The sequence below is a fragment of the Talpa occidentalis genome, unplaced genomic scaffold (assembly GCF_014898055.3).
Source record: "Talpa occidentalis isolate TD23 unplaced genomic scaffold, MPIMG_talOcc4v2.1 talOcc4.12, whole genome shotgun sequence".
In the NCBI taxonomy this organism is placed as follows: domain Eukaryota; kingdom Metazoa; phylum Chordata; class Mammalia; order Eulipotyphla; family Talpidae; genus Talpa; species Talpa occidentalis.
Genome location: NW_023601212.1, coordinates 95,104,763 through 95,130,818, shown reverse-complemented (window position 1 = coordinate 95,130,818; position 26,056 = coordinate 95,104,763). Strand labels below are relative to the sequence as shown.

Genomic DNA, 26,056 nt, shown 5'->3' with positions numbered 1-26,056 from the left:
AAGGGGAGCAGCAGGCAAGACAGGAGAGGTCTGCTGTGCCATATGTGGGTTAGCTCCCTGGCCAGGGCTCAAACTCATGTTGTATTGGTGATAGCACTGAAACTTAACCCCTGGGCCATCAGGGAAGTCCTATGTGTTCTATTTCCTTGAAAAATGTTTTTGGGATTTTGTTAGGGATTGCATCAAGTCTGTAAATTTATTTAAGTAATATGGTCATTTTAACAATGTTTAATTTTCCAGCTCATGACCACTCACAGTAATTTCCTAATTTACCATCTTGTTGCATGTAAAGTAGGGATATTGTTCATACTTAGCTTTGTGGGTTTTTAGGAGATACAATAACATAATTAATGCTTTTGAAGTAGTCAGCCGGGAGCCTGACAGAAAGACCTCAGAAGCATGCTGATATTATCCACTCTAAATCCCTGGCACCTAGCTGCAGAGATGACACACTGGAAGTGTTCAATAAGTGTTAACAAATGATTTGTCAATAACTAAAGGTATTTCAAAGCAGAATGAAATAAGTGCTAAATAAGTGTACACGCTCTGTATCATGGCAACCAAGTGAAATGGCAGATAATTCCGACTGGTTCACAAGAGGAAGCTTTAGAGAGCAGGGGACTTGGGATTTCAGGAAGCAAGAAATAGAGCCATTGAACAAATATGTGGAAACTGGATTTTTCTGGAAGAATCTGGGAGAGATGGGAGCACAGGAGGGCTCTCATTTGTGGGTTGTTAGTTTGGCCACATTGTGTTTTGTTATGGGCCAACCTCCCTCCATTAGGGATCTTTCAGCTGCAGGTGATAGGAAATCATCTTGTCTGGCCCTCTAGAGAAAGCAAGGTGGCTACTCCCCAAAGCTACAGCCTCCAGTACAAATCCAGAGGGAAGTCTGCACCCAGCATTCCCAGTGAAGTCAGAGATCCATTGTGACTGGTCCCATCTAGGTCCCAGAGCTGTGTCTGCACAATTGTGTTGGTAGGGTGTTATGGGCTCCAGCGGCAGCAGGCTGCAAAACCAAGATATGTCCTCCAATCATTGCATGTAGCCCACAAGAGACCAGGCTGTGTTACTAAACAGCCTGACTTCCAACTGACTGGCCACGTCACCTCAAGCAAGGCACATAATCTCTCATGCCTCAGTTTCCTCCTCTATAGACTAGAGATAACGGTTTCTATCTCATAGCACTTTGGGGATAGATTAAATGAGTTTTTACAAAGCGCTTAGTCCAGTGCCAGGAACTGCCCGATCCATGCTGAATCAGTGGCAGCTCTTGGTGTTATTCTAGGGAATTGATTTGTTCGCCCCATGGCTTGATGTTTATTCATAGATATTCCTGGTGTTTCCGCCCACCTCGTCTGTCATGGTGATGCGATCACCCACCTCTCACACACCCCTCAGTGTGACTCAGAGCAGAGCACATGAGGACTGGCGCGTCATAAAGATCACCATGCTTAGAGAGGATCCTTTTCATTCATGGCTCAGAGTCGGCCATGGAAACCCTAGTCATCCCTGTGCCTGGCAGCCCAGGGGAAACCAAGAGGAAATCCTATCTCTGGGTGTCTTCCCTTAGGGAGTTTGCGATCTAATCTAATAGACCAGAACACTCTGTCAAATACAGCCTGAACCAGGATCTATCCCCAGAGGGACTGCCAAACTGCCCTGCCAGAGTGTTGATAGAGGAACACCCTCCCTCTCCAACTCCTTGGTTATAATGTGAGTGAGCGTTTAGAACAAGAGATGAAGACGGAATCCAGCTGAATCCCAACTCTGACTCACCCTCTCCTGGACCACACTTGAAAAGAAAAAGTACAAGCCTTCCCCACGTAGTACCAGCAGGGTAACCCGAGAACGTCCCTGGAGCGCATCTGTCCCTGCAAAAAGGACCTTTCAGTGACACTGAGATGAGTGTATCCCGCTCTATTTATAGGAGCTGTTTGTTTAATTCGAGTCCGGTCTCTAAGAATAAATAATGAACTCATCCTGGGGACAAGCCAGAGACTACAACTCTGAGACAACCCATAAATCCCTTCCCCTTCCCTGCTGGTTCTGGAAGGGATTCTATAGTTCAAAGGTGAGCCGCGTTTCTCTCCTGGGCTGGGGTGGGCTTGAGACCCACGCTTGCTTGGAGATTTGGTTCTGCGACGGCCTTTCAGGATGGTTTGGGAACTGTTTTGGTGTTTGATTGTGAATTGGTGATTGAAGACTAGACTTTGGACCTCTCCGTCACCCCCAAAGGAGAACAAAGACCAAGTATCTTGAGCCCTTGGTTGGTTAAACTTCAGGTGCAAAGACTCCCAGTAGGACTCAGATAAGCCTCAGTGAGGAGGATGCAGCAGTGCAGAAGAAAAATCCCTTTCTTTCTGGTACCTTCCGAACCTGGTAGCAGAGACTGGACCCGGGCTATCTCCTAAGGTATAGTACCATTCCTCAGTTGCTTTTTCTGGGTGTGTGATGATGGCCAGGGACCATAAGCCACTTACACTTCAGGCATCTCAGCCCAGAAGGCTGGTGCAACAGTCCAGGGGGCCGTGGTTCCTGCTCCAAGCTTCACCCTGGTTGATCCGTGGGTTCAGTGATGCCTATCAGCAGACCCCTGACTCTGAAGGGGATGTTCTCCGTGGACACTCTGGGTTTGGCTCAGTATATTTGCATATGGTGGCTTCCCCCTTTCCAGGAATTTATCTTTTTTTTTTTTTTTGAGAGGCAGCTTTCTATTTTCATTGAAAATGTTTGTATGATATTTTCATGGTTTTGTTTTTTTCTCATTTTTTTATTTTAACATTTATCATTTTTTACATTTTTTAGACAATATTTGCTTCCCCCCACCCCCTCAGATGGAGTCCCCGTAGAATTTCCTTCCCCAAGGCACCCATACACCATCACCACAGTCCCCTGTGCTCCTCTCTCCCTCCCTCTGATCCCTCTCCCGCCTCCTCCCCTGCAGGAGGTCTCTGGTTTATAATTGTCTGGTTTTGCTTTGTTGTGTTTTGTACTGTTATTACTATTATTTTTTTACACTGATGTCTTATTTGGTTCCCCTATATTCCTGCTATAAGTGAAACCATCGATATTTTTCTTTTTCCTTCTGGTTTATTTCACTGAGCATAATTCCTTCTGGTTCCATCCATGTTGCTGCGAATGGCATGAGTTTGTCTTTTTTGATTGCTGAATGATATTCCATGGTTATATATACCACATCTTCTTGATCCAGTCATCTATTTTTGGGCATTTGGGTTGTTTCCAGGTTTTACCTATTGCAAATAGTGCTGCAATAAACATAGGTGTACAGGTGCTCTTTTGAATCACTGTTTTTGTGTCCTTTGGGTAGATCCCGAGTAGTGGAATTGCCAGATTGGATGATAGCTCCATTTTTAGTAGACTGAGGAACCTCCAGTCATCTTTCCACAGTGGTTGGACCAGTTTGCACTCCCACCAGCAATGTAGGAGAGTTCCTTTTTCATCCTCGCCAACATTTGTTGTTGCTTCTTTATTTGATATGTGCCATTCTCACTGGTGTAAGGTGGTATCTCAGTGTGGTTTTGATTTGCATTTCCCTGATTATAAGGGATGTTGAACATTTTTTCAAATGCCTCTTGGCCATTTGCTTGTCTTTTGAGTTCTTCTGCCCATTTCTTGACTGGATTGTTTATTTTGTTTTTGTTGAGCCGTGTGAGTTTTTCGTATATCATTGTGATCAGTCCCTTATCAGTTGGATGGGAAAACTGGACCTCCACATGCAAAAAAATGAAACTAGATCACTACCTCTCACAGTGCACAAAAATCAACTCAAAATGGATAAAGAACTGGACATAAGACCTGAAACCATAAAATATATAGAAGAAAATATAGGTAAAACACTAAAGACATACATCTCAGTAACGTCTTTAAAGACTCATCACCCAAAGCAGTGATAGTGAAGGCAAAGATAAACACCTGGGATTACATCAAACTGAAAAGCTTCTGCACAGCAAAAGAGACATTAACCAAAACAGAGAGACACCCCACTGATTGGGAAAAAATCTTTGCCCTTCCAGGAATTTATCCTTAAGAAGGGAGCCAGGTTTCTCCGGAAGGGCGAGAACAGGCCCATTCATTTTCTATCCTTCCAATATCTGCTGGCCTTCTACTCGAGGCCAGATGCTATTCTCAGCACAGGAGATGGTTTGATGAGGAGGACGGAGGGGGCATGTGGCGACAAGGGGTGATTTCTATTGGAAATCCAGCCTCTGCTCTCTTCCAGCTGAGGCAGGCGGGCTGTGCGATGCTTTCCCAGCAGACTTGAAGCTCCATTCATTTATCCTTTCTGCCATTCAGAACGCGCTTAGGAGGCACTGTCTCCATGGTGGGCGCAGGGCTGGGTGACAAAGCAACAGTGAGCTAAGGAGATCTGAGCTTGCTCTTAAGAAGGTGGCACCCAGGAGGGAAGATAAACAGATATTACCACAATGGGGAGTCCCACAGAGCAAAGGTCAGGGTGTCACGTGACAGCCTGAGAGCCAGCTCAGCAGGCTGGGTGAGCAGAGAATTAGTAACACAGAGCACACACCTGAGTTACCTTGCCAGGCGGGCTGGCTGTGACGCAGACACAACTGATCATGCTCCTAATTGCGCTCCTGAGCGTTGAAGCTACATTGTGTTCCGTAAATAATAAAAATGCACAGAGGGAAATCCCACTCCAATGTGGCCATGCAAAACCTACAATGCAACTGAAAAGTTAAATAGGAAAAATTTCTGATTACCCCCCTGCAGGCTTTCTAACGATGGCTTAAAATCCCAAGTTTTTCAGTAGAAGTGTGACCTTGAGTTTTCAATAGTGGGGCTGGACCATCCACACGCCCACCTGACCATCATCAGGACACACAGTAGGTCTCGTTGCCTTGGAAGGGTTCATGTCCACAGAAAGCACGACTCTTCCGTCTAAGTCGTCTGCAGGCTGCATACCGGGTCTGCACGGGGTGGGGTGAGATATTCTTCCTCTTCTCAGACATTAGTCTCACTCTGCCTCATGGAAAGGCACTCGCAAGATCGTCACCACAAGTTGTCTTCATCCTTTTACTTGTGAATGGTGGTCTTGTCACCAGACTCAGAGAGCTGGAAAGGAAGAAGGTCCCAAGCCCCCTCAGCCATGTCGCACCTCCAGGTGTTCACCTGCGTGGGCTCTGGAAAGGGGCTTCCTTCAGGACACAGTCAGAGCCGCCAGGCATCTTTCTGTACCAATGTGGATGCACCATTGGGCCAATCCCATCAGACAGAACTTCAATTTCCTCACTTGAAAAATAATATTGCATTTGGTCTATTTTATGCCCGATGTTTTGGTGGACACCAAGCTAAAGCCGAGGAAAACGTAAGTTAATCCACCCTGTAAAAGTTTACATGGCCATTCAGAAAAGAATTTTCATTCATCAATCCAACAAGTGTTTGTGGAGCACCTACCAGGAGTCAGCCATAGAGCCAGGCATCGGCGGGTGCGCAGGTCGAGCTGGCTCCATGGGTGGCCTCCAGCAGGAGAGGCAGAGTCACACCATCAGGGCACTGGGTAACTTCAGGTGGGTGTGCATGCCGGGCTGCTCAGAGGAGACTTCTCAGAAGCCCTGAATGATGAGTCGAAGCATTCTAGATGGAGTGGAAACAGCAAGTGGGGAGACTGCAGCAGAAAGGCGATTGGCGCGTTTAAGGAATAAGGAGCTGGTGTGGTTAAATGTGTAATGAGGGTTGGGTGAGAGGTGAGCCAGGATGCAGGGTGTGAGTTTTACTTGAGTGTGGAGGAAACCTTTGCCAGTCATCAGATGGCGTTTCAACCTGTTCCTGTCTACCTACCTGGCTACATTCTGTGGCTTCAGTGAAATGTGGGGAATGACAGAACTGGGAGTCTTAGAACTCAGAACCCTAGGGAAACTTAGAGATCCAAAGAGAAGAAATTGGTGTTGGCCTGTTTCTGGATAAAAAAGAACAGTTTCCCCTCCTCTTCTCTCAGGGGTTTTCCCTGAATAAATCACTGAACAGCCTCCTAACTGGTGCTCAGCATCTATTCCATCAGATCTCCTTAGGGGAACCACCACTTCCCTGTTCTTGGGAACCTGGTTTGGCTCAAGCTACTCAGAAAGTTTTGCCTCCCATTCTGTACCAAAGCAATTGGCTCAGGGATGGGCACTGACCATGGTCAGAGCCAACAAAACACAAGAAGACATTCTTGGGATCTTCTGACAAAAGGAAGTTTCCCCTCTCTTCCTTGGGAGTCACCAGTATGAGGATATAAGGTCTAGAACCACTGTATGCATGTGTGACCATGGGGGAAGATTCTGGAACTGTTAAAGGTTGTAAAGCAGTGCAACATGATGCCTGGAATTGAAGCCAATGCCCCAGAAAGCAGAACTGAGAGATGGAAAGAACCAGGTCCTTGTGATGGTACCCAGCTCCTGGATCAAACCTCACCTGAAGCCTGACCTATTGCTAGGCTTTTAGTGGTCTCTGCCAATTAAATGTTCTTTAGAATATAACTCAATTTAAGTAGGGTTTTCTGAATCTTGCAACATAAAGATCCCATATGATGCAAACCTTTTAATAGGTACCCGACAATGCCAAGGGCCTCCTCTGCACCCTGGGGCCTCTTAGGAGGAAGTGAGCCTGTTCCAGAACCCAAATAAAAGGTCTCGCCTCCCACTTCTCTATTTCAGGGTTTCCATGCCTCCCGTCACCATAGCGCTGTGACTCTCTTGGAAAGGCAGAGGAACCAGAGAAAGACAGGGCCTGTTTCCAGGCTGTGTTGCCACGTTTAATGGGGGGGGGGGGGGGAGGTTGGTGAGAGAAAAAGGCGGCTCCAGGCTTGACATTTCAGGATAGAGATAACAGGGTAAAAATAAACCCCCTAGCGCCTGTAGCCGAACTCACTTCTCTCGCTTCACAGTTCTTATCTCTCCCAGCTTTGGGGACAGAAAGGTTCCTTTCAGGTCACTGCTGGGCCTGCATCCCTCCAGCCCAGAGTGGGGTGAAGGAGGTATAGGTAGCCCCTGCCTGACCATCCCCCACCCCCCCACAAAAATGTCCAGTGATTCCCTCCATCCTACAACCTGCTTTTTATGTTGCACACAATCTTTCCATCTTCATCCTCATTTGATGCGTAATAACTGCATGTGCTGAGCCAGGCCGGGGCTGGGGATCCATGTGTCTACATGGGCGTAGAGTGGGGCTCAGACGGGAGGAACGCGTGGTGAGCCCAGCGCTGATGAGTACTAACGCCTTTGGGTCTACACCCTTTGGCTCGACCTGGGTGATCCTCTTCCTGCAGGCTCTTGTATAGCCAGCAGCTGGGGCCCCTGATGCTGGGGAAGCGGTTACCTCACCTGCCACGGGAGCAGCGTCCGCCTCTTTTGCTCCCTTCCCAGCACACATCCTCAGCATGCGTGCGCGCCAGTGAGCAGCTGCTGGTTAACTGCAGGGGGCTCGCTGAGACTGCACAGCCCCAGGGAGCGGCCTCCACGCTGCCACTGAAGTCCACGGGGCACCCTGAGCCTGTCTCCTCATCTATAGATGGTGATGACAGCATGGGGGGCCTGGGACAGGGCTGGACAAGCCGCGCGGCCTGCGTCTGCCCTGTGAACACCTGAGATCTGGAGCTTCCCAGTACGACCAGAGCTTTTCCCCAAGCTGGTGTTTGTGTCTCGTGACAGCACCACCCACCCATGTCGGTAGCACCTGCCCTTTGAATTCTTTCTGCCTCAGTGGCCAAGGATTTGCACTGAGCCATTTCATCAGTTAAGACTCTTGTGGTTGCAAGTGACCGAATCACCTATCCTAACTGGATTACATAAAAGGGGAATTTATTGGCTCAGTGGGGAGCTCTAAAGGCGGCCAAGGGTAGATGCTAGCTTCAGGCACAGCTGGATCCAGGGATGGAAGTGATACCATCAGGATCAGGTTTCTCTCTCCCTGTTTCTCAACCCCATTCCCCCACCTCTGCCTCCCTCCCTTCAGTGGCAGAAATGGCTGTAAGAGCTCCGGCAGCTCTCGGCTCCTTAGGGCCCAGGCCAGTGGGAAAGAGTTGGCCCGGCAGTCCCAGAAAAGCTTCCTTGCTCCTCACTGCCCATCCTCAAACCCACACACCAGGTGCCCAGAGGGAGACAGGCCGCAGCGGCACGCCCTGGAGCCTGGGTGCACCTGGTCTCCTCCAACCCCAGAGCTGAAGGGCGAGGGCAGCAGTTTTCAAAGGGAAACAGGCCCAGCTGCCAGAGGAAAGGTGCCTTCAGCAGCCACCAGGCCCCTGGCCTGGTATTGGACTTCCATCACCGGGAGCAGGATGGGCTTCCCCTGGGCTGCAAAACTAGGCTGGCTGGCTCCAAGGAAAATCTGAAACTCTCATCCCAGGACCCTCCCTACGCTTGCTCCCCTCCCAAATGCTGGTGGAAAGCAGCTCCCTGGGTGGGGGGAGGCACTGACCCACAGGGCCAAGGGCATTTCTGAGCTTCTGTCCCGCACCACACTGTGTCCTTCCTGCGCTGGGTTAGTGTTTCCCACCAGAGATCTTTCCTCTGCACAAGGAACCAGCCACAGTGAAACCCCATTGCACGGTCCACAAAAACCATAAAAACAAGACAGCGGGGGCAGAGTGATTAGGAAATGCCCGGAGCTTGTGGATTGCTGCCGCTGCTGCAGATAAAAGGAAGGTTAGCAAGTGTCAGGGAGGCCACAAGAAAGTCCTAGCACCAACTTGAGGCTCAATGCAATGAAGACAAGGCAAATTAGAAAGGGAATAACTTCCCACCAGGAGATTCCAGGGTGATGAAAGCCAGCGAGGTGCTCTGATGTTAGTTGCCTGCACCACCTCAAATTCTCTTGTGTGCTGTCAGGGTGGGGGGCGGGTGTGGGTCCCCACATGGCACAGGAATCTGGTTATGTCTGGTCAAGCTGCAGCCACAGAGAGGTGCTTGAGGCGTCCCCTGCCTCCCTGCCTCCCCAGCCTGCAGCTGAGATATAAAAGAAATGGGCAAGAGAGCAAGAAAGATAGTAAAAAATAATAATTACAATAATTACGTGTGCATTTCCAATGGGAGACTCTGGGAATTATTCCTAAAAGGCTGGAAAGAATTTCTTCTTTTGATCTCGATTCTAAGGCAGAGAAAATCAAATTAAGAGAGAAAGGCAACAGAGAATTCTCAGGGGGGAGGAAGGAACAGCACCAGGGCTGGTGGGGGGCGGGATGGGGAGAAAATGAAAGAGAAAGTCCCCCCAGACACCTTCCTGCCCAGATGTTGGCGGCTGGGAGCCAGCGAGAATCTGAGAAGGGCGGGCGAGGCTGTGGCCCGCATCTGTCCTCTGCATCTGTCCCTCCTGGAGGGGCTGGAGGCTGTTCCCCTGGACACAGTTCCTGAAGACCCCCCTCCCCGGGGCCCATGTGCCCCCCTCAGCCATGACCTTGGCTGCGGGCCCGGCTCCCAGAGCCTCACGACAGGACCCGCCAGTGTAGGCGGGTGAGGAGTTTTTAAAACCTCCTCCCTTGGGGGCCCCTGGAGAAGGCGCCTGTCACTTCTCTAAATTTTCTCCCCCGGTTGCTAAGCAGCACGCCTCTGCCCCTCCGCTTCCCTCTGCTCCCTCTGCCTCGGCTCCCCACCCTCCGCCCCCGCAGGCTCGCCCTGCTCTCCCCGCGGGGTGGAAATCGGAGCAGAGTCCCCAGAGGTTTCCTGCTCCCAGGGCCACAGCCCAGCGGAGGCTCGAGGCCACAGGGGCCTCCCTCCCACTCAGCGAGCGCCGGGGCGGGGCAGGAGGCTGCTGGCGCCCAGAGCTGAGATCTGCTCCCGGCCCCCTCCCTCCCTCCCTCCCTCCCGTGCATTCTCCCTCCTCCCTCGCTCTCCCACCCTCTCCCCACCCCTCCCTCCCTCCCGCTGCTGACACTGAGCCCCTGCACTGCGGGGAGCCGGGGGAGTGGGGGTGCAGGCCTCTGGCGAGGTGCTGGGCCACCTGTCCCCATGGCCCTGGAAGCACCCCTTTGCCCCCGCACAGCAGTGGGGCTTGTCGTCGCCCCCAGCAGGTAGCAGGAGCCTCCGGGGTGGGCCTTTGCACACCCTCTGGCACACCCCTCTCTGCTCCCAAAGCCCCCCTTCCAGCCCTGCCCCCTCGCCCCAGGGCTCTCCCTCCACCTCTCCCGGAGACTGGGCCTCACCTCCGACCTTCACCCTTGAACTTACACCCATCCGGTCTCCCGAACCCCAGGCCTTTGGACTCAAAAGGCACAACACCGGCAGCTCTCCTGGGGCCCCAGCTGGCCCACGGCAGCCCCGGGCCTTCGCGGCCTCCATAATCACAGGCCCAACTCCTGGTGACAAGTCTCCCAAGCCTTCCTTCGGTCCCTCCCCTCCTGTGCCCTCCCCTCCCTCCCTCTCCCTCTCCCCTCCTCTCTCCAGCCCTCTCCATCCCTCTCCACTCTGCTCCATGCTGGTCTAGTCCCATGACTGCTTCTCTGGCGAGCCCGCACTCATCCTGGGTCTGGCTTTCCCCCTTCCCCCGGGGCCTAGCCCAGCCCCGCTGCCGGGCAGAGCAGGTGCTCAGTAGACCGCTGCGGGAGCAGACGTGCAGAGCAATGGGACTTCTTGGGCTGGGGCCCCACGTGGGTACCTGACTTGTTGGGTGAGCAGAGTAATTGGTGCAGCCAAGGTGCTGGAGGGGGTGCAGGAGAGGCGTGGCAGTGGGGGGGGGAGATGGAAGGGGGAGCAGAAAAGGAGGCTGGAAAAGCAGAGGTCGGATCATCTCGGGCTTCCAAGCCCTGCGGGAGCATTTGAGTGGCGATGAGAGGGGAAAGTCAAGAGCAAGCAGGTAGCAGACAGAGGAGGCCACTGTAAGACAATAAGGAATGGTCGAGACTGTTCCCTACCAAACTCCTGCCTAGGGAAGCTGTATGCTTAGCTCCAACCAACCAACTGTATTTATGCGGGAATAGTGCTTGGTGTCTCAAGAGAAGCTTTAAGTCAGCTTTTTATGCAAAACTTGCAGTTTTTTAAAACAATCGAATAGGCCAAGGAGAAAGCAATTGTGGGCCTCCCACTTGCAGAGGGGGCTGCAGGGTTTTTCAGGCAGGCTCATGACATGGCCCCATCTGGGTTTTAAGTAGTGCTTTGGCAGCAGAGTAGAGGATGGACAGGAGGGGGCAGTGGCTGTGGGCAGCAAGCCATGACTCCCAAGAGCTCCTCAGAGAAACCAGAGGACCTGGTGGCAGCCCTGAATCCTGATTTCTGGAGGACCCTCATGTGGGTGGTAGGGACGTCACCCAGGGAAGTCTCCAGGCTGGACACCACAAAAATAATTGGGCTGTCCTCTTCCCTCAGGTCCCGAAGTCTTCCATCCCATTTTGTCCTGGCCTGCCCTGAGCCAGAAAGACTACAGGTTAAGAAGGGTCAGTCACTGGACAGATGTGACCAGAAGTGATCTCAGAGGGCCATGGGAGAAGCTCAAGTGATGCGTCACTTTCCAGGCTGAGCTGGAGCGCAGGGAACCACAGCAGGGTAACTGCAGGTCAGTGGAAGTGGAGAGTGGAGGCAGCAGGCCCTAGGCTGGGACCTGCGTGGGTGCAGGATGACCAGGCTTGACTCGGGCTGGGATACAGCCCACTGGACCCCGGGCCTCCGCCTCCCACTCCCCTTTCCCATGAGCCCCAGACCTTGGATGGTGCAGAGGCCTGAAACAGGCACAGAGATGAGAGACCTGCTCAGTCAGGTCCCAGAGGGAGCATGGGAGCAGCCAGCTGCCCAGAGCTCTGACGGGGCCACTGACTCTGGACTAGGAGACCTGGAGCCCAAAGCTGCAGAAATGCATTTCCCAGGTTCTGGAATTATCTCCTGGGGCCATTCCCCTGGGCAGATCCTATAAGCACTAAAGCCTCGAGGTCAGTCACCAGCGCAAACCTGATCCCACCTTCCTGCCTGGCGCTCAGGGCCTGCATCTGAGGCCCAGCTCCTTGCTGCATTTTACCTGCCAAGAGCCTGGATCCAAGCAGCCAAGCTCCAACTCCAAGAAGGGCCAAAGAGCCCCCCACAGGATGGATGTGGGGAGGTTGTCTACAGAGACACACACATGTCCCTCCTGCCCCGGGGTAGGCCCTGTCCTGCAAACCTCCAGGAATTGATCAACAACAGCTGGGAATACAGAAACGACTCGTGCTGAATGACAGCCCAGCTTATTTATACTTTCCTTCCTTTGTTAAGAACGGTGAAGGGGGGTGGGGGGGCCTCCCTGGTGGCTCAAAGGGTTAAGCCTCAGCACTGTGAGGTGATCTGCAGCCTCTGCAGCATGAGTTCGATCCCCAGCCAGGGGATACCCACATCAGGTTACCCAGGTCAGCATAGCAGACCTCTCCTTTCTGGCCCACTGCTCACCTCAGCATGTTTTCAATCAATACACCCGTTCTTCTCCCCACTCTCTCTGGTGAATCCTCTCACCCCCACACCTCTGGCCTACACCCCAGCTCTTTCATGCATAAATAAATAAGTCTTTAAAAAAAAATAACAGCAAAGCGAACCCTCTTCACTGGCCTTTCCTTTCCTTGGCTTTATTCTAAAGTAGAAAGGGAAGCTGGTTTCCTAAAGACAGTTTCACTCAGGGAGGACTGAGGAATGATCATTGATTAAGGGAACTGGGGCACCTTAGGGTGTAGAGGGGGTGTGCGCGCGCATGCGTGAGCATTCGGTCCTGGCGGAGTAGGTCGTATTATTCCCACTGGGCAGACTGGCAGACAGGACAGAGAAGCACAGAGAGCTATAGGCACAAGCTTTAGGCACAAGACCATGCCTCCAAGGAAGGTGGAGTAGGGATTCCTAGGGGGTTGATTGGCTGTATAGCTCAAACGCTATTCCAAAATGGCAGCCAGGGTGCTGCCTAGACCATGCCCTGCTGCATTTCAGTTCAGGGAGCCCTGCTTCCTTCAGTCCCAGGGCCCTGAGGCCAGCTGCCCACCTCACTGCATCAGACCAGAGATATAAGAAATACATATTTTTCCATCATTAGAATGGCCAAATATAGATTTTGTAGAAGTCACAATATCTTAACAGCATTAAACATTACGGTTATGAAATGGGATGTCTTTTTCTTAGGTCTTTCTCTCCAGGGTGGTTTGCAGTTTTCCTGTTGAAAAGTTTTTCAACTGAAATGTAAATTTATTCCCATGTATTTTTTTTTAACACTATTGTAAACAAAGCCACTTCTTAACTTCATTCTTGATTCACTTGTCAATATAGAGAAAACACAACTACTTTTTATAAATTGATCTTGTATCCCACGACCTTGCTCAACTTCTTCTGAATTTCTGCTAGTTTTTTTGGTGGATGCCTTAGGATTGTCTATCCACAAGATTATGTCATCCATAAATACAGTCTTGCCTCTACCTTCCTGGATCCTTTTAATTTGTTTTCTCCTGCTTGGCTGGGTTTCCCAGTACAATGTTTAGTAGAAGCGACCAGAGTAGGCATCCTTGTCTTCTTCCTGACCTCGGAGAGAAAGGATTCCTTCTTTCACCTCTAAGTATAACACCAGCTCTTAGTTTTTTCATCACTGTCTTTTACTGGGCTGAGGAAGTTCCCTTCTATTCCTACACTGTTGAGTGTTGTTGTTGTTTTCGATTGTGTAGCCATTTGCTTTTCTCTCTCAATGTTGTTTGTGAGATGGAGCCATGTGTGGCTCTAGTTTGCAATATCTAACTTTACTAACGATTTTGTGGGGGAGATAGAGAAGAAAGTCATGTCACGTAAACCATCTTCTTTAATTACATCTTTTTTGTATCTTTCGCACCACTTCCCACGGTCCCTGCCACGACGCTTTCCATGGCGGCAAACTGTCTCTCGTTCACTGGTTCACCAGAGGGTTTTCACCAAAATAAAAAAATCTCCTCCTCCTCACCCATCTGGGGACAATTTGAGGAATGTGGGAGTTCTGTAGAAGAATCTCTACACTCTGCTGGGTGGGAGGAAAGTAGGCCAAGCAGAGGCTCCCTGAAGGAAGGTGTGTTTGAACCTAGATTAGAAAAATGGGTGGGATGTACCAGGGAGGAGAAGAGACCACATGAACAAAGGGGGGGCTCAAGTTGCGCCCCACCATTAAGTGAAACCGAAAAGCGGCCCCTTGGGAAGATCCAGGGAGTTTATACTCAAGCTCTGGTCTTTGATAATTGCATTGGCTAGGTCTGTCGACTCAGTTTGATTTCTGATCTCTGGGGTTTCCTGTCCACTGTGGTAGCCACTAGCCACATGTGGCTATTTAAGTACAAATTTATATTTTTAAAGATTTATTTATTTATGCATACAAGAACTGGGGTACAGGCCAGAGGCATGGGGTGTGGTGAGAGGATTCACCAGAGACAGAGTGGGGAGCAGAACAGGTGGATCTACTGAGATACACTGCTGAGAGGAGCAGCAGGCGAGACAGGAGAGGTCTGCTGCACCATGTGGGTAGTTCCCTGCCCAGAGATCAAACTCATGCTGCAGTGGCTATGGATAGCTTCATAAATTGTATCTTAACCCCTTGCACCACCAGGGAGGCCCTTAAATACAAATTAAAAAAAAAAAAAAAGATTTATTTATTTATTTATACAAGCACTGGGTACAGTCAGAAGCACAGGAGGGTGAGAGGATTCACCAGAGACAGAGTGGGGAACGGAACAGGCAGACTGACGCAGTACACTGCTGAGGGGAGCAGCGGGCGGCAGGAGAGGTCTGCTGTGCCATGTGGGACCCTCGCCAGCAGCCGGGGATCAAAACGGCACTACAGAGGCTACAGGCAGCTTTGCAACCCAGCGCTCAACCACTGTGCTACCAGGAGAGGCCCTTAAGTACAAATTTAAATTAAATAGCATTAAAAATGTAGCTCCTGCTTTGAACCAAATCCTTTCAAGCAATCGATAGTTCCATGTAATTAGTGGTTATCCCAATGGACAGCGTGGCCATAGAACGTTTCCATCATCATTTCAGGAAAGTCGACTGGGCAGCATCGTTCTAGCTTGGAGGCCAGGAATATGTAATCTGAGAATATGGTTGAGGAGCTTGATCCAGGCCCGTGAGTCTGGGCATTAGGTAAGGCAGCTGTGGAGGCTCAGTGGACTTAGGGGAGGCTCGCAAGGGGGGGTGCCAGTCCTGGCTCTGCCACCCCTAATTCTTTGGACAAATCACTTCCCCTCTCGAATTTTCTCATTGCCAAGAAGATGATATTGTTGGCCTATGTTACCCTAGGGGCCCATCTAGCAATTTATAGAATCTGTGATCGTTTTGCCAGAAAAAAATAGAGATATTCAGCTGTTTCTTAATGCAGAAATAGATGTAGAAAAAAGCAACCCAAGGACTTGGACAGAGAACAGCTCATTCTGGTTCTACCCAGCTGGACCATCACAGGAAAGATATTTAACCTCCCTGAACTCACATCTGTGAAGGGGGGGTTATTGGGAAGATGGCCTGAGAGGAGGTAAAGAAAAGCACTTAGAGCAAAGAGGAAGGACAATAGAACTCCGCTGGGCCAGATAAAATGAGACAAAGCTAAGGGGCTTATTTCTGTGGAATTTCTTGGTGCCTTTAATATGGGAGCATGCACTGTGACTCTCTGTTTCCCGCGTTGATGTGACCACAGATTCCATTTTTGTCCTACAGTTCTCCCAAGGGATGCTGACAGGCGTTTGTAATTGTCCTACGGAGCATGCTTGGGAATCACTCTTCACAGGGGTGGGTGCTGTCCTTGGCCAACATTTCGGCTGTCACCCAAAGGTGCCCCTAAAAAAATGTGTGACTGAAGGAAGACTTTGAACGACAGGGCTTGGGTGACACCAGAGCAATTGCTTGAGGGGGCTGAGCATTAAGAGGAAACCAGAGTAGAGGGAAGGGAAAGTAGAGGTTGCAGGGACACAGTGCTGCCTTGCCCCATCCGGGCATTTTCATAGCATGGTCTCCCACCCTCAGAGCAACCCTCAGAGGCGGGTGTATCACATCCATTTCACAGATGAGGAAGTGGAGGCTGAATGGTTAAGCAGCTTATACATGTTTCCACATGAGGTCGTAAGGGATGGCGCTGGAATCCAAACCCAGGGCTGCCTGGGTCCAAAGCTGCCTACTCTCTGCCTCGGGAGCCTAGACTATAACGACCCTGAAGCTCTGATCGTGAAGGGGCTGGGGAAGCGGTCTGTGGTTCATAAACCTTGTATTGACACCATCACCATCTGGCTTTCTCCTTATATGTGAGTGAGCGCTTTGAAATGGAATGAGCCTCTTCCAGCATCCTCCCCCAGCCTCTCCAGCCTCCCAAGAAAGATGATTCCCCCGAAGCAGAGCTAAAGTCAGCCTTTCCTTCCCCGCCCCCATCTGTCCCCCTGACAATCATGAGCGCTCAGGAGGCCAGAGTTCAGATTCCAGGGGCCATTTCTCAGAGTCGACCCCCCCAAACAGGGCTCTCTCCATGAAGCCCAGACAGGGGTGCTGGCGGGCAGGATGGCAGCCAGGGCTCTGGCAAGATGGGGATAGTGTGTCTGTGGTGGATTGTGCAATCTCCATTTTGGGGACCAGATATTGATCAATGGCAACCCAAAGCAGTTGTACTGATTTATTTTTTGAGAGCTCTAACCTCTTCAGCGCATTAAACTTCTGCCTCAGGCCAGAACTGCAAGGAGAAACCCTCGAGTCGTGTCCCCAGCACCTTGGCATCGACATACAAGATGGCGGGTTGGGGCCTTCCAAAGAGGAAAGAGAGAAAAGCATTTTAAATGCTGTGTTCCTTGTGACTGTCTTGGCCCCCACTTGAAAACAGGCATCTTCATTTGCAGTTCATTAGATTAACTCCACTGCGATTACAATGGCGTCCCTCGCCCCAGCGACGCCCAGCGTTTGTTGGACATGTGTTGTAACCTTGCCTTTAAATACAACCACATGTATGACATGTTTTGTTTTCTCTTGGCCATCGGACTGGAAAACTATTAAGACAACATCTGCTTTGCTTTCTGATTGAATCAGGGGCAAAGAGCAGGTCTCTCTGGTGTCCTTCAGAGGATGGCTGGGATATCAAGTTACAGCTGCTAACTACTTTCCCACTCGCTAAGGCTGATGCTGAGCACAGTTTTCTACTGGAAACCCCGATCCCACTCACCTGGAAACCCCGATCCCACTCACCCAAGGACCAAACTGTCTTTCTGATTTGGCTCCAGCCTGCGAAACCCACCCTCCCATATCCTGCCTCTCCAATTCACTATTATAACCCCTGGTGGATTTATCTTGTGTTGTTGGTAGTTTCTTACTGTTTTGTTTTTAAGTCATAGTCAATCCAGTTTGAAATTATTGCATTTTCCATTAAGTTGCTGGTCTGTCTCCACCGTGAGAATATTTCCTCTAGAAGAACATAACCCATATCTATTCCCCATTCAACCCCCTGGCCCCCAGAACCAAGAACACTTATTAGACAACTCAACAAATATTTGTTAAATAAGTCGTGGTATTCCCCACTTGGGAAACCAAAGAGTGAACCATTTGGTGAGAAAGTTAACATCTAGGCGATCATTCCTTCTTTCCGATAACATCCATAGTGTGGGTATTAATTGTCTCAGGCATCTTTTAATTTACTGTTCCCCTTCCCACCACCCTACCATCTTATTATTTTTTTTTTTTTAACAAAAAGTACATCTCCAGGCGCCCAGCTAAGGTCAGTTACCAAGGCTAACTAGGATTTCATAACAATGCTTTGTTTTCTGAGCATTTAATTTATTTTTCGAGTAATGTGTGTGGCTCTCTATTTATGGGAGAAAGTTTCATTTTAAAAAGAAAGGAAGTTCATGTGTATTGTCTTAAAGAAAAACTTTAACTGTGCCGGTGAAATGACGCAAGAGCCTTAAAGGTGGGGTTTGCATGACTGAAGTTTGGGGACGAGAGGCTATCCCCTGTGGGCATGTTCACGTGTGGGAACACCCACTGGGGCTTTTGTGTGGCAGCGCCCTGGGAAAGTGATGGGGACTTTATTTTCCTCTAGTTCAAATTATTTAGGTCCGTGCTGCTAAGCCTCACCCCCTCATCTCTTTCCCTACCTCCTTGCTGCAAGTCTGCCTTTAAGCAGCTATTATTCAGAAAGGGACCAGGAACATGGGGGTCCTGGGATATTATTCCTGGTGTAGCTAGCGCCTCAGGAGACACACGTACCTACAGCCGTAATCTCTACTGAATCCTGCAATGGCAAGCAAGTTGTGTATTTTTTAAGACAAAGCACAGCATTGTTCCTGGAGCTCTTTATTTTTTTTTTTAAGATTTCTTTATTCATGCATACAAGAACTGGGGTACAGGCCAGATGTGCGGGAGGGTGAGAGGATTCACCAGGAAAAGAGCGAGGAACAGAACAGGCAGATTGAAATACACAGCTGAGGGGAGCAGCGGGAGCAACTGGAGAGGTCGGCCGTGCCATGTGGGTAGCTCGCCTGCTGACCAAGATAGAACCCACACTGCAGAGGCTGCAGATAGCTTCACAGCGCTGCACTCAACTATCTGTGCCACCATGGAGTGCCGCGGACCAGCACAGCGATGGACGATGAGGCCGTCTCAGGGTTGAGAGATTGCGCAGGGTGGTCAGGGATTCGATGAATAAATGACACACAGACACACTTCAAGAGAGTGAAAATCTGAGTGCATCTTTATTAAGCTAGTGGTCAGTATATATATGTTTTTCTAAAAGCATCAAAGAGATCAGTTTGCTCATAAATTTAGCTTAATTGACAGGGCAGTGATTTATGTCCGAAGTTACATCTAGCCTCATTCCTAATTGGACAGGCTATAAATTCTTTTTACTGTTCTATATAATTATTTTCTAGTTGCACTAACTATCATAATTAATTGTCATGGGTGAATTTATTTTATAATGCAGTTAATATCAAAGGTACTAAAGTTAAGCACATAATAGAAAGATTATTAAACTAACAATTCTATTATAACACAGTGTTCAGTAATGTTTCATTTGCATTAACCTAATTATTAAATTAGGTATGTTTTTTAATTAGCAATCAATGACCAGAAAAAGGAAAGATTTTAGAAAGACAGTTGTAGCAGAATAAAGTTTATGGGCCTTGAGAAAGCGAGATAAGGTTCCAAGTGGTCAGCATTTCTTTTAATCATCTTTGTGGCAGCTTCTGGTGGTCGTTATCTCTTGGCAGGCATTCGGCTTCTCTGCATCTTAGGGAGTTTGCTGTTCTCCCCCTGCGCGCATGGTTCCTTGTCCACGCCGGACCTCAGGGACCATGGCAACAGCCATTAGCCCTGAGGGTCACTGCAGGGGGGGGGGTGCAGCAATGGAGGCCCATTCCTTGAGCACTTAATGGGCCCTAAAAAGGCTTCCGAACTACTGGCCTGGATCCCCCAGGAATAAGCCATGTCTGGGGAGTTCTGACCCCTGCTGTACACAGCTGGTCAGTGAATAATACAGCAAGTGAATAATTAAAATGGGGTGATATGATCCGTAAAGATACAGGCTGGCTCAGAGCCATCAGCACTTAAAGAAAGCTGTCGCCATCAAAATCAGCTGGATCTCCCCGAGGGGCTCATGCTTACCTGTGTCATAAGCATAGAGGACTATTTGCTTTTTCATCTGTGTCCCCAGAAGACTTTGGCTTGTGCACAAAGGGACCAAGTCTGTTTGGATTCACTTTTTCTTCATGACCCTTCGTGCTTAAATGCCTATAGTCCTGCCTCTGCCCTCTCCTAACTGCCCACTTATCTCTTGTTAGTGCTCTGTTTGGAAACCAGGACACAGGCAATCTGGCTGTGTGACTTTAAGCAAGTCACTGAACTTCTCTGATTCATAGGAGTGTTGTACAATTTAGATCGAATAAAGGAACAGATGTCAAAGTTCTGTAAAAAGAAGAGTCACAAGATGTAGACTGTCTATTCCGAGAGCAAAATTCAAGTCACCCTAGAATAAGAGCCTTCCCAGTCAGAAATAAGATATGAAACTTGCAGCATTTTTAAACATGATTTTTTTATATGGGTCCCACCTAGATTCTTTAAGGCATGATAGATACCTTCTGTGAGTGACTCTCAATGGGGGTAATTGTGGTTGTTTTAACCACTCCTTTTATATGTGTGGACCACCCGCCCCAGTCCCAATTCATGCAAGTAAGACAGGGTTGATTGGGTCCAGATGTGGTCATATGACTCAGAATTGGCCAATGAGATCATCACAGTCCATATCATAAGCTATTGGTTCATATAAAAGTATGTCATTTCATTTGGGCCAATGAGATGCAAGAATTTTAGGCTCACACCCACCATCTGATCAGAGGCTGGTTTTATATGGGGCTATACCCTCTTGTCAGCAGGAAGAGAGAATGTGAGAATGGCTAGGAACAAAAAGTAGAACAAGAGATGGAAAGAGACAGAGAGGTGGTCTAATTACTTGAGCCCTAGAATTCTACCTGTGCCTAAATTATCGAGCTTTTTGATGATCTGAAATGTAACGTGGGTTTGTTTTTTCTTTTTCTTTTTTTTAATGATTGATTGATTGATTTATACAAGCACTGGGTACAGTCAGAAGCGCGGGAGGGTGAGAGAATTCACCAGAGCCAGAGCGGGGAGCAGAGCAGGCAGAAGGACCGAAGGACACTGCTGAGGGGAGCAGCGGGCGGCAGGAGAGGTCTGCGCGCCATGTGGGACCCTCCTCTGGTGGCCGGGGAGCAGCCAGGGATTGAACCGGCATTGCAGAGGCTGTGGGCAGCTTCGCAACCCAGCGCTCAACCCCTGCGCCACCGGGGAGGCCGGGGTTTGTTTTTTCTGAAGCCACTTTGACTTGAGTTTTGTGTCACTTTCGGCCATAAGGGTCCTGACTCCATTCATGTTCTTAACAACTTTGTCAAGAGCTCCTTTCTTGATGTTGACTATTTCCACCTGTCCCATTTGATCCCACTGATATTATTCATCTTATTTTTCATTTGTTCTTTGTACATGTTTTGGCATCACAGAAATGATGCAAATCATCGATCGTATTTATTCAGCATTTTACAATTTACAAAGAGTTTTCACAGGTGCTAAATCCTTTAACTCTGTATTACCCACATAATGAACCCAATTTATAAGAAGATTACCTATAAAGGATGAGAGAATCAAAGTGACATTGTGCCCACAGTCACATCATCAACGGGTCCTGGTATCCCAGCCAAAGGTAGTAGTTCTCAAGGGTGTATTCTTTCATCCACACCTGTAGCAGATGATTAAAGGGTATGATTTCATAGCTTAGATGCACAAGATACTATGTTCATTATGCCCCAAATTTCCCTTCCTTCACCTCATTACATGTCCCACAGTCCTAATAGAAGATGCCCAACAAGCTGCCAGTAGTGCCAAGAATACCAAAGCAACCCTAACGCTTGTTTGCTCCTGATTATCTGTCCCAACAACAGATGATCACACAGTCTTGCCAATTAGAAATGTCCCTAGTATAATATTGAGAGCAAATGAATCAAAATGAAAGTTATGCCAAAAGCACAGAACATATGTGAGGAAGATGAGGAGGCAGTCACCCTTCCTCAGCCCTGGAGGGAAGTAAAAGCAGATGGTTGTGTAAGCGATAGACACTAGGAGCTCTTCCAGGGCACGCTGACCCACCCCCACCCTACAGCAAGAGTGGGCCTGCTGGCAGGAGCCCCCAGAAGAGCAGGGAGGGAGAGAGCTGGTGAGAAAGCTGTCCAGCTTCTCTGCTGAGTGAGCCAGAGACTAGGCGGGAAGCCACTCCCTCTTTGTGAAGCCCTGTTTTAGCTCAACGCAACCGACCTCCTTGGGGTCCTCATTCATGGACCCCAGAAGATCCTGAAAAGGCAAACTTGCTTCATGGAACTGTGTCTCCCTCAGTTTCTCCCTCTCCCGATCCTTTCCTTGGCAGACAAAAGGCCCAGGTCACCCTTTCCTTACGAATCTTCTCCACCCCTGCTTTCTCCTCCTGCACACCACCAGTATTCTAGAAAAGGCTCACACCCACCATCTGTAGTTGATTCTCTGAACCCATGGCATTCTAATTTCTCCCCGGGATCTGTGCGACTGGCTTCTCTGGGCCAGAGTTACTCAGGTCCTGAATCAGCCACTGTTTGCCTTTTCAGAGTCCCTTTATGAAAGCTTCGGGTTTCCCTTCCAATGAAAACACGCCCTTGTAGCCACATAATATTTGTAAATAATTTCAGGTGCTTTCGAAACCTCATCTTGAATACCAGCATCACAGCCTGAGTACGAAGTCCAGAGATCTTTCCTCAACCAGCTTTGGACACAAAGAACAATTTCTGGAGTCAGATTTCTTGAAAGTGGTGCCTCCACCCTTCTCAGTACATGAACTGGAGCTTTATGGAACCCCAGCTTCCCAATTTTAAAAAGGATAATATCTAGCTTGACAAGGTTGTGGAAAAGCTTCAATGAGTGAATTCCGTTAAGGCATTTAGAACAGTACTTGGCAGATATTAAATACTCACATGCTCTTCACCATCATCAGCATCGTTTTAGTTTCTGCTTATTATTCTCACCAACCTCCTTCATTCTAGATCAAATATGGTCCCATTCATGACTCATAGCAAAGTCTTGTGGGCTACACATTATTCTAAAATAAGTAAATTCATTGACAGCGTTTAGAAATCAGAGTTCACCCAAAAATCAACTCTGGTTCTCTTGGAAAATCAGATCTGACGAAACTGGGGCCATATTCCCTCCTGGCCTCCTAGGCTGGAGCTGAGGAGTTTGAGTTGTTCTCCAGTTTGCCACAGTCCCTGCTAGTCCCCAAGCACTGACCAAGAATAACACAACCAGATCATCACACCGGCAGAGTCAAATTCCTCAGAGTCAAGAACAGATTCTTGTACCCAGGGAAAGGAAAGTTTATGCCAAGGAAACCATACATTTCTTGAAAGAAAGTATAAATCTGTTTAAGTAGAGATGGTGCCAATGAGGCTCATGATGTAAACACTTTCTCTCACTAGCATTTCCTGCCTGGCCCCTGTGGGCACTTGAATTGTCTACCTCTGGCTCTTCAAGATGCCCAACCATCAGCCATTGCTTGCTTCCTCCTCGCATGCCTCCTCTGCCAGCTTCCCTGTCACTGCCCGCAAGTCCCTCTTTCCTTTCTCACTCATTTGAGGTGGGAATGACTTGGGTTTCAAAACTGAGCAGACCTGAGTTCAATGCCAATTCGCTGAGCTTCTGTCTTGTGTCTATTAAAAAGGTCCAGCATCCTTGCCACATAGGGTTGTTTGAGAATTAAACAAGAGGATAACATGCCAGCACAACATCTGACACGTAGCTGTTCTGAATAATATTAGTTCCTTTCCCTGCTTCATGGAGGACAGACCTTCAGCTCTGTCCTCTGACCCTTCTCTCTCTGTCCAGTCCTTGGCTTTGGGTGGACATCCACATTTCTCTATCTTGGGTCGCTGCTTCTCTTCAGTTGACTTCTGTGATGATTGATGCCAGTTCTTGACTCTGAGGAATTTGACTCTGTCAGTGTGATGATCCAGCTGTGTTATTCTTGATCAGTGCTTAGAGATTGGTAGGGACTGTGGCAAATTGTAGAACTCTTCAAATTCCTCAGCTCCAGCCTAGGAGGCCAGGTGGGAATGTGGCCCCAGCGGCCCACTGATACCGGATGCTCGTCTTCTTCATCTCTTCTCACTCATTCTCACATTCTTTACTCATTTTCCCTTCATCATCTTTACCTCTCTGTTTGAAATAGCATGTTCCATGGAGAGAATAGAACCTTGTTTCTTCTCCATGACCCACACACTTAACTAGAAATGACTTCATGATATGAGGAAGTGACTGGGAACTATATAAGTATATTCCTCTGGATCCAAAAAGTGCCCACAGAAATTTCAGTGCTGCCCAACACAAGAGGAAGTGACATAGGTGAAGCAGAAGGGAAGTCAAGTGGAAGGAGACATCGATCTTAATTGATTGTAATTAGACTGTCACATTCCTGCAAATTCCACAGAAACATCACCATGCACTTCCTAAAGTTTTGGAAGTGTCCATGCACATAATAAACCCTGAAACGTAAGCTTAGTGAGCTCTGCGGCATGTTCATATGTCTGTATAGTCTTCATTCTGGCCAAACTGAACACCCATGACCTTGCCTTTGCTGGTATTAATCCACCCTCCTGTGGCCCAAGTCCTATCTAGGCCAAACACCTGCCTCCCATGAAACATCTTGAAACTTTTCAATTAATTCTCTTTCATCTCCTCTACACCTTTCTAGAATTTCATCTTTTATGACTGCCCTTGCATTTGGCAGACATTATGTTATGCTTTAGTCTACTATTCACTCAGCAAATATTTGATGAATGACTATGTCTCAGCCATTTGGGGAGCACTGGGGATACTCTAAATAGGCCAAGTTCCAGCATTCTTAGAGCTGATAGCCTAGCTGAAGAGGGAATTTTAAGTACCTTAAATGCAAAGAAGATCATTTTAGGGACTGATAAAGCCTCGGAGACCAGAGTGGATAGGGGAGAGGGATGCTGCCTTCAGTGGATGGTCATGGAAGGGCTTCCTGATGGCCTGACCCTGCATAACAAGAGGGAACCAGCCCCAAGAAGAGCTAAGGGAAAGGCATTCTCAGCAGAGGGAACAGCAGGTGCAAAAGCAATTTGACTCCATATAAAATTATACTGGTGACCATTCCCCTCATCACTAATGAGCCCCTTGTCCCTGCTCCTATTCAGGGTCCCCTAGCTTCTGTCTCCTACCCAGTTCCTCAGAGAAGCTTCCTTTTTTGCTTGGAGCTTCTGGAATCTGCATCAAAGTGCCCCTGTTTTGTGTTGTATGTTCATTAGTGAGAGGCTGCTAATGCATTATTTCTTCTCAGATAGTATCTGTGTCAACAATACTTTTGAAGAAAAAAAAAAGCCTTAATTTCAAGATGTTCCTATGATGGCAGAAATACCATTCAGTGTGGAGGGTTAATAGTGATATTTTGAGATTGATTTTGTATTTGTCACCTGCAAATCACCAGTGGTGTGATGACACTGGTTTTCTAGGTTTGGTGGCTTGATGATATCACAGCTGTGAGGTCAGGTGACCAACTACCACAGGGCTCAAAGGACCCATTACTTAGAGTCTCACAGGGCTGAGATGAAAGTGTCAGCAGGATTGCATTCTCTCCAGAGGCTCTGGGGATGAATCTGATCCAAGCTCCTTTAAGTCATTCATCAATTCAGTTCCCTGAGGTTGTAGGACTGAGGTCCCTGATTCCAGCTGGGCTGCTCTTTGCAACTAGAGGCTGCCACATTCTGTCTCGTGCTTTTATGCACCACCTTCCACAATAGTGGGACCACTCAAGTTCAGGCTTCAAATCTCTCTTCAGCCAGAGAAATCTCTGCTTCTAAGGACTCATGTTGGATTCACCAGGAAAATCCAGGATAATCTCCCTATTTTAAAATCTGTAACCATAATCGTATCTGCAAAGTCCCTTTTGCCATGCAACATAACATCATCACAGGTGCCAGGGGTTGTGGTTTGGACATTCTGGGGTGTGGCACAGCTTGCCTACCACACAGGGCAAAGAAGCAGGGTAATGGGATTTGCACCCTTGCTGTAATTATGGGCACGCCTGCTAACCCCTGAGTTCCACTTTCTCTCTCTATAGAGAGAGGGTGAGAACTAAGGCTTCACAACTGTGTCATCATCCCACTTTACAGTTTCTTATTTAAGTAAAAGCACATGCAGAAGTGCTTCATCCATTCTGCATACGCATGTAAGTGGTTGCTATTATTGTCCTTCTATCACATGATAGTGTGATGGCTCTCATGTTGCATGGTATCTCCTCTGCCACCTTCAGTGACACTTCCATCAGCAAAGAGCAGCTGAAGCCGAGTAGGTTAAGAATCTGGGCTGTAGAGTCAGATAAGTCTGTGCTGAAATCCTGGTCTTCTATTCACTTTGTGACTCTAAGTAAGATTTAAGCTTCACGGTCCATAAAATGGAGAGTAACATTGTCCCCTGGAGCAGTCACAAGCAGTAAGTCAGTTTACATTTGCAAACTTACAGCTGTGACTGGCACATAGTAACAGCATTTTGTCGCCACCATCACCTACCTTATCATGGTCAAC

The 26,056-nt window shown here is 48.6% G+C and overlaps 1 protein-coding gene across 2 annotated transcripts in view; it reads left to right on the top strand.

Moving 5' to 3' along the window:
- MRTFB (myocardin related transcription factor B) overlaps positions 1-26,056 on the top strand; it is a 224,701-nt gene that overhangs the window by 6,395 nt on the left and 192,250 nt on the right. The window contains exon 1 of one of the 2 annotated variants that reach the window (XM_037507576.2): positions 1,459-2,415. The exons of the other annotated variant lie outside the window; for it this stretch is intronic. The gene's annotated coding sequence lies outside the window, so the exon portion shown is untranslated. Of the gene's footprint in view, positions 1-1,458; positions 2,416-26,056 lie in introns of those variants that run through there. 2 annotated transcript variants of the gene reach the window in all.